The sequence below is a fragment of the Mustela putorius genome, unplaced genomic scaffold (assembly GCF_011764305.1).
Source record: "Mustela putorius furo isolate JIRA1106 unplaced genomic scaffold, ASM1176430v1.1 tig00000585_pilon_pilon_pilon, whole genome shotgun sequence".
Taxonomy (NCBI): Eukaryota; Metazoa; Chordata; class Mammalia; order Carnivora; family Mustelidae; genus Mustela; species Mustela putorius.
In genome coordinates, this window is record NW_025421424.1 from 5,835,592 (window position 1) to 5,843,125 (window position 7,534).

General features: G+C 42.2%; 1 protein-coding gene across 3 annotated transcripts in view; it reads right to left on the bottom strand.

Annotated features, from left to right (window-relative positions):
- The window catches only part of SLC22A15 (solute carrier family 22 member 15), a 79,522-nt gene that overhangs the window by 70,553 nt on the left and 1,435 nt on the right, over nt 1–7,534 (bottom strand). The window lies entirely within an intron of this gene.

Consider the following 7,534-nt stretch of genomic DNA (forward strand, 5'->3'; position numbering starts at 1 on the left):
CCCTCTCTCCTCTGGTGACCATCAGTTGTTCCCCAGAGTTAAAAGTCTGTTTCTTAGTTTGCCTCATTTTCTTCCCTTTGCTCATTGGTTTTGTTTCTTAAATTTCACATATGAGTTAAATTACATGGTATCTGTCTTTGATTTATTTTAAGTTAATACTCTCTAGCTTTGTCCATGTCATAGCAAATGGCAAGATTTCATCCTTTTTATAGCTGACTAATATTCCATTGTGTGTGTGTGTGTGTGTGCGTGTGTGTGTGTATTACATTACATCTTCTTTATCCATTCATCAACCAATGGACACTTGGGCCGTTTTGACTAATATAGATAATGCTGCTATAAATATCAAGATGCATGTATCTCTTTGCATTAGCATTTTTGTATTCTTCAGGTAAATACCTATTAGTACAATTGGTGGGTTATAGGGTAGCTCTATTTTTAACTTTTTGAGGAAGCTTCATACAGTTTTCCAGAGTGGCTGCACCAGTCTGCATTCCCACCAACAAAGCAAGAGGGCTCCCCTGTCTCCATACTCTGGCCAACACCTGTTATTTCTTATGTTGTTGATTTTAGCCATTCTCTGTGAGGTGGTATCTCATTGTGGTTTTGATTTGCATTTCCCTGATGATGAGTGATGCATCTTTTGATGTGTCTGTTGGCTATCTGGATGTTTTCTTTGGAAAAATATCTGTTTGTGTTTTCTACCCATTTTTTAATTGGATTATTCATTTTTGGGGTGTTGAGTTTTATAAGTTCTTTCTACAGTTTGGATATTAGCCCTTTATCAGATATGTCATTTACAAATCCGATTCAAAAATTTTAACTTAATTTTCAGAGAAATACAATTTTATATCAATAGAGATATGATTAGCTAGATAGAACTATAAAAATAAACACCATGTCATAATGCCAAGTGTTGGCTAGTATGTTTTTATTTAAGGTGGGCCACAAGAGAGATTTTCAAGCAAGATTCGGGGGGTAGGGGCGAAAGCAAAGGAGCAAGGGAGCAGCCATCTTGTTTTCTTGTTCAGAAGCCTGGGGCAGGTGCTTCTGCGCCTCACATACATTGCTACTTCCTTGCTGGCTCACTCTGTTGGTGCAGCAGGGCAGCTGGGACTGCGACTGAGCCACGCTCCCCTGAACGCCCCCACAGCATCTCTGACTCCTGGGCCAGGTGTGTGTTTAGTTCCATGATGGAAGGCAGTTGCTTCATCAAGGCTGGAGGCAGTGAGAATGACATTTCCAATGGTCATTTCCAGTGGCTTCCAGATCACAGTTTCCCTTCCAGACTGCCTTCCCTGCAGACTTCAAGCTCCAACAGTGGACACAAAGACAGCAGCCTTTACAGGGACTGCTTAGCCAGCTCCCACAGTTGCATATTGTCAAATTTCTGTAATAAATTATTCACTGACTTCATGTATAATCCTATACCTATAAATACATATGCTACACACACACATATGCACACAGACGTGGGTCCCCATCCCAGGAGTTCTGCTTCCTGCCTCTCTGGTTGAACTGTGACTGACACCATCTTGAACAAATATGGCCCAACATTAGCACTTACCAAATTTGGAAGTAGGTACATGTGTGGTTGTGACATTATTTCCTGTATTTTCACTGGAAATGTTTCATATTTAAAAAGAAGTTTTAAAAGAAAATGAGTAATAAATACAATGAAAACAGAAAAAAGTCATTACATTCCAACCAGGCAATGTCTTCTGCCAAGGACTGACCCCTTCTACAGTTCTTACTTGTAGTTCATTCCCTTTGTTAAAATAGAAATACTGGCAAATGTTTTGGGAGGTGCTAGCACCAAATGAGACTTTCTTCTTAGAAACAAGACAGATTAAGTAAGAAGGGAAGGAATAACCCTCTCATTTTATAAGCTAATGCTATATTTAATACTACGTTCATATACCACCTAAATCCTCCATGCCAGCCATTCTTTGGGACACCAGAGAATGCAGAAAGACAGAAGGTTAACAATGACGAGAGGACACTTGTAATGACAAGCACCAGATACTAAATGTAAGTGATGAATCACTGAATTTTACTCCAGAAACCAATACTGCACTGTATGCTCACTAACAAAATTTAAATTAAAAAAAATTAAAAAGGAAAAATTAGAAATGACTGATGGGGTAACAGAGACTCCAGAACAAAGGTGAGAGGGTATCCCTGGAAGGAGGGGACAGGTGTCTTCCTCTTGGACACCAGGAGAAATATAATGATAAGTGAGGATCAAAATTAATTTTGAAGGAAAAAGAAGGTACGTTTAGGAAGCTTACACTTCTATTCCACCCATAAAGTTGGAACAAAGAACATCTGGGGAGAAAGTGAGCAAAGTAGTCAGGAGAAATTCGAGCTTGGGAAGCATGGTCAACAGCCAAGTAGGAGAAGTGCGTACCAGAGCCAGACAGTGGCCTAAGAGCATGGGTTTCAGGACTGTGGAAAAGAGGAACCAACCAGCCTACGTTTGCAACAAGAGAGAATGAAATAAGCAAGTTCCAGTACAGCCCTATGTTGGAACACTGTGCCCTAGCCTTTAGAAAATACGTGATGGCTCATTTATGAGCACAGCAAGGCATTCACAATACTGTTGAGAGACAAAAATCAGGTTAAGATCCAAATTTATGCCCAAAAGGCAAACGTATGCATTTGTATAATGAAAAGTCTGGAAGGAAATCTACCGAAATGTGAGCACGTTTCATGTCTGGATGGGCGAAGTTCTGGTGTGTTTTATTTTTCCTCTTTTCTCTTTTCTATATTTTCCTTTTTGTACAATCACCATATACGACTTGATGAGCATCGTAAGATTCCTGAGTGCAGATGTCAGAAGTCTGAGCATTTGGTTAAGGAAACCAGAGAGGAGAGTCCTGAGCTGCATGTGTCCTGGGGTTTGCTGGCTCCCCTTCCTAAGGCAGCCTGTGACCATGGTGATGAGCCAAGCTCCTATTCTGCAGACCTCAAGGTGACACGGACACAACACCAACCAACTGCCAGGCACTGGGCAACTTTAAGAAATCCTGAACTTGCAGAACAAATGAATTAAACCTTCACAATCCAGCCATTTCCCAGAGCACAATTGTGCTATGGGCTAGTGAGGGCTCACCTACATGAACTCACTTGGCCATCTCACAGCACAGGGTCACAGCATTCCAGTCTACCATTCTTTCTGTCACACAATGCCTGTTTTCACACTTCCAATGACGTGTGTGTGTGTGTGTATGTGTGTGTGTGTGTGTGTACTGTCTTATTAAGGGAATATCTTCTCTGTCAGGGCCCAGGCTAAGCAGCTGTGCTGTGGGAGGCCAAGGCAGGCATGCTGCTGGGGATCTGGGTGCTGGACAGGTGTCGAGCTGGTTGCTTTCCAAGGCACATCCCAATTCTTGAGATGCCCAAGACTCAGAGGAGCTTGCTATACCTCTCTGGGGCTCCCCGTATGTCCAACAACTCCCTGGATGGAAATCTGGTCTGATCAGTTTGCAACTTCATCTGCTTTACGCCAGGGGGCAGTGTCTGTCTATAGACAACAGCTTTCCTGAGGCCAGACTTGGGGGGCAACCATAGCTCTGGTCTCTCTGAACTATGGTGCCCCACTCATCTAAAGGGATGGAAGAACACCAGCAAAGGTTCCCCGGATTATCACCCAAACTCACGGCCACTCTCTGAGGGCAGAGAGAACTAAATCTGAGGGTGAGGGCAGTGTTAACCCTTGCTCAAAGTAGCAGAGAACCCTGGTAGAGGTTCCCTTGTTCTGGAGTCATGACACAGCAGCTCCTACTAATGCCCTACGTTCTCATCATGGCTGACCCCCTGGTGCTGGTGAGAAGCCCCTGAGGCAGAAGGGCTGGCCCTAATGACTAACCCGGTGAGGTCTTCACTAATATGGACGGTAGGAACTTCATTACCTGCTTGTGGTGCAGAGGCTGAAACCACCTCAGAGACCCCTCACCGAGAAAAACCTTTCCATGAATCTCCCGGGGAGACTCAGACACAGAGGCAAAGGCACGCAGGTGGGACACATTCATTGTGACAGTGGTTCCACACAGAGTTTAATAAAGCACCCTGAACAAAACTCCCTCTACTTCAGGCTCCTACATGTTAAACTCACAGACCACAATTCCCAGGGCTAACTGGTTAAAGGAATAGCAACAGGAGAGTGGATGGTTAATCTCATACCGTGAACTGTAGCATTTCCTTCTAAGTAAGCACATCTTCTATACCACATTGTTTTTTTTTTTTTTAAATGTAACACAGAGAAGCGAAACAAAATAAAATTCATGAACCCGCCATCACAACTAACTAGTTTCATTTTATTATATATGCTTCAGATTTTTAAAATACAATATTATGAACTCAGAGCAAATCTCCTTGCAGCCCACCTGTTCCCCCCCATCCCTTCCTCCCTGGAGTAACCAATCTCAGAATTGGATGTAGAGCCTTCTACTCTATAGGTTTACACTTCTTCATTGCCCATATACATTCATAAACCAAATATGGTATTGTCTCCTATGTTTTTACAAAGTTTTATGAAGTTATGTGTCACATTGTATACACCCTGATGGCTATTTTTTGACTTTAACGTTGGGTTTTAGAAATCCATTCCTGGGGCGCCTGGGTGGCTCAGTGGGATAAGCCGCTGCCTTCGGCTCAGGTCATGATCTCGGGGTCCTGGGATAGAGTCCCTCATCGGGCTCTCTACTCAGCAGGGAGCCTGCTTCCTCCTCTCTCTCTCTCTGCCTGCCTCTCTGCCTACTTGTGATCTCTGTCAAATAAATAAATAAAATCTTTAAAAAAAAAAAAAGAAATCCATTCCTGTAGCTATTTATAGATCTGGTTCATTCACTTTAACTCTCACTTTCTATCAAATTTATACAACACTTTAAATATCTGGTCCCTTTCCGAGACACATTTAGGTGGTTACTCATTTTTGTTATTACAAACGGTGCTGCAATAAACATCCTAGACAGATCTCCTTGTGCCAGGTTCAAGAGACATTGGGAGGACACACACCTGGGAGTCCAACGCTTGGTTTTAATCGTACTAGGCAATGCCAAATAGTTCTCTAAACCAGTAGTTCCCATGTCTCATTTTCATCACACCTGGACTGTAAGACTATTTCATGTTTGCTAATCTAGTAAGTGTGAAATGATATTTCATAGTCATTTGAATATGCCTGTTCCAAATGGCCAGTGAAGGTAAACATCTTTTCACGTGTTGACTGATGCACTTTCCTCTTCGGCAACACTACCTGGTCAATCAGTCCTCTTTCTAAGACACCATGGAAAGACATTTATTGCATGAATGATTTAAATGCACTGATAGCTCCAGGATCTAATAAATAAGGTTGGGGTTATTATTATTATTATTTTATTTACATTAAAATAATGCGTTCCAGAATACCAGATGCCTGTACCTTAAGCTCAGGTCCACAGTGTCATCACAATTTTGCTGGTGAAACTAATGCTTGTTACAGATTACATGTTGGCTAATGGATGTTTTAAATTCTGTGCAAATCAAACTACAATCTGTGATTCGTAATCCCTAGGAAGATGAACGAGCTGGAGTTGATGGCTCAGAGCAAAGAAGTAGGATCCCTTTTCACTTTGTGTCTAAAAGAATCCTAAAACAAAAAATTGTATTCCAACACTCCTCCTCTAGACAGCCTAGCAAAGAAATATACACAGATGCAAACACCAAATAATGATGATGGCGTCAAGTCTGAATCACTGTCAGGAAATAGAAACAAAGTACGTAGAATTATTCATATTTACGTACCACAAATAGCTCTTACCCGAGGGAAGGCACATATATCTGGAGAGTAAGAATTTCTCTAACTGCAAAACAAACTATTACTGCTTGTTCATAAGACAACTGTTTTTACATAAGGCAATTATTTTTTTCCTTTAAGCTTTTGGCTCATGTATTTTCAAACCACACAGCACTATTATGAGGGGCATTTGCATCTTATCATATGAAGAGAAATCTACAAAATCTGCCTCTGTTCTTTTCATATCTGAAAGTTGACCATTACAGAGATTCCAAAGATTGTGGTTTGCAAAGAGTGAGAAGATGAGTCTCCTAGCTAAAGGAAACTGGATATTGACATAACTTTTGATGGGCCACATGATGCTATCAATAATCCAAGAAAACAGCTAACCTAAAGATCTTTAAGAGTCGGCTTTGTAATGTGGTTTTGTCCTTTTAGTTTGCACTTGGGTATGTTCGAAGGAAAGGGAGTTAAACCACTAAAAATAATACTAATGGCCCCAGAGGGAAGAAAACTCAAGAGGATATAAACTTGCCATCTCTGGCCCTCTGGTTCTGTGTTTCTCAGCTGGGGATGGTCATTACCAAACCACAGATGCAGGAAAGGCTCCTGCCGTAGCAGAGACTCTCTGTCTGGCAGTCTGATTCTCAACATGCAGCGCTCTCGGGCAGGGCTCCCTCTCCCTGGCAGGGCTGCTGCACAGGTGATCTCTACGTTCCTTGGGCAACAGGAGACCAGGGTTTTGGGTTTTATTTTTTATTTTTTTTAAGACTTTATTTTTTTAAGTCCTTGACACCCAACATGGGGCTCGAACGCACAGCACCAAGATCAACGTTCCACCAACTGAGCCAATCAGGCGCCCCAGGGTTTTTGGGTTTTAAAGCAAACACCAATCTCCCATCTAAGCCTACTCTGAAAAGGGCTTAATTTTTTTCTCTGTTGGAAGAAGCAACCTGCATAAGACGGTGAAAGCATCATGGTACAACTGTGTAATGGGGCTCCCAGACTCCCACTCCACAGGCCAACCCTCACCAAAACCATCTCTAACAACAGACTTGGTAGAGAGATCTTTGGTGATCATTCACTCTCACATCCAGGATGGCTCTAGGTGACCCCAGGACCATGTGGATTACATATCTTAAAGGGTGGTTAAGTCCTCAGAAACAGGTACTGCTGGGAAGGATTCACTTCTGCCTGGAGTGACGCACCTACTCTGTTGGAACAGAAAACGACAGGGCACCTTCCAGCTCACACGTAAAGATAAAGCCACTCATTCCCACCACTCTCAAGACCTGGTTCTTTGATGGTAAATACTGACCACATGTCAGGCAGGCATCAGGGAACAGTCATGTTTTCAGGTTTCGAGTTCTTTGGTAAACACTCCAACCAACTGGTTCAGCCATAAAGAAAAGTAAGTGAGGGAAATAACAGGTCCTGAGCCCAGATCAGTAGCCTTTTTAGTGCTGCACACCCTCAAGGTAAACTTAATTTCTGTAGGCCTGTAAGAAGATAATGACAGCAGTCAGAGTGTAGGGATAGGGGCAGGGTTGGCACTGTTCGGAAAAGGAGTCCTGTGCCGGGAATTCTCAGTTAGAAGAGGAAAGAAAAAGGATTTTCTCAAAGAAAAAGTACTATACATGAACAACAGGCATCACTGATACAATTCTATTTTCTAGGTATTAAATATTCTTTTATGATTTAGGAAAATAGTTTTTCTCCTGCAGGAAAATTACTTTTAAAGCTGAAAGAATGAACTTA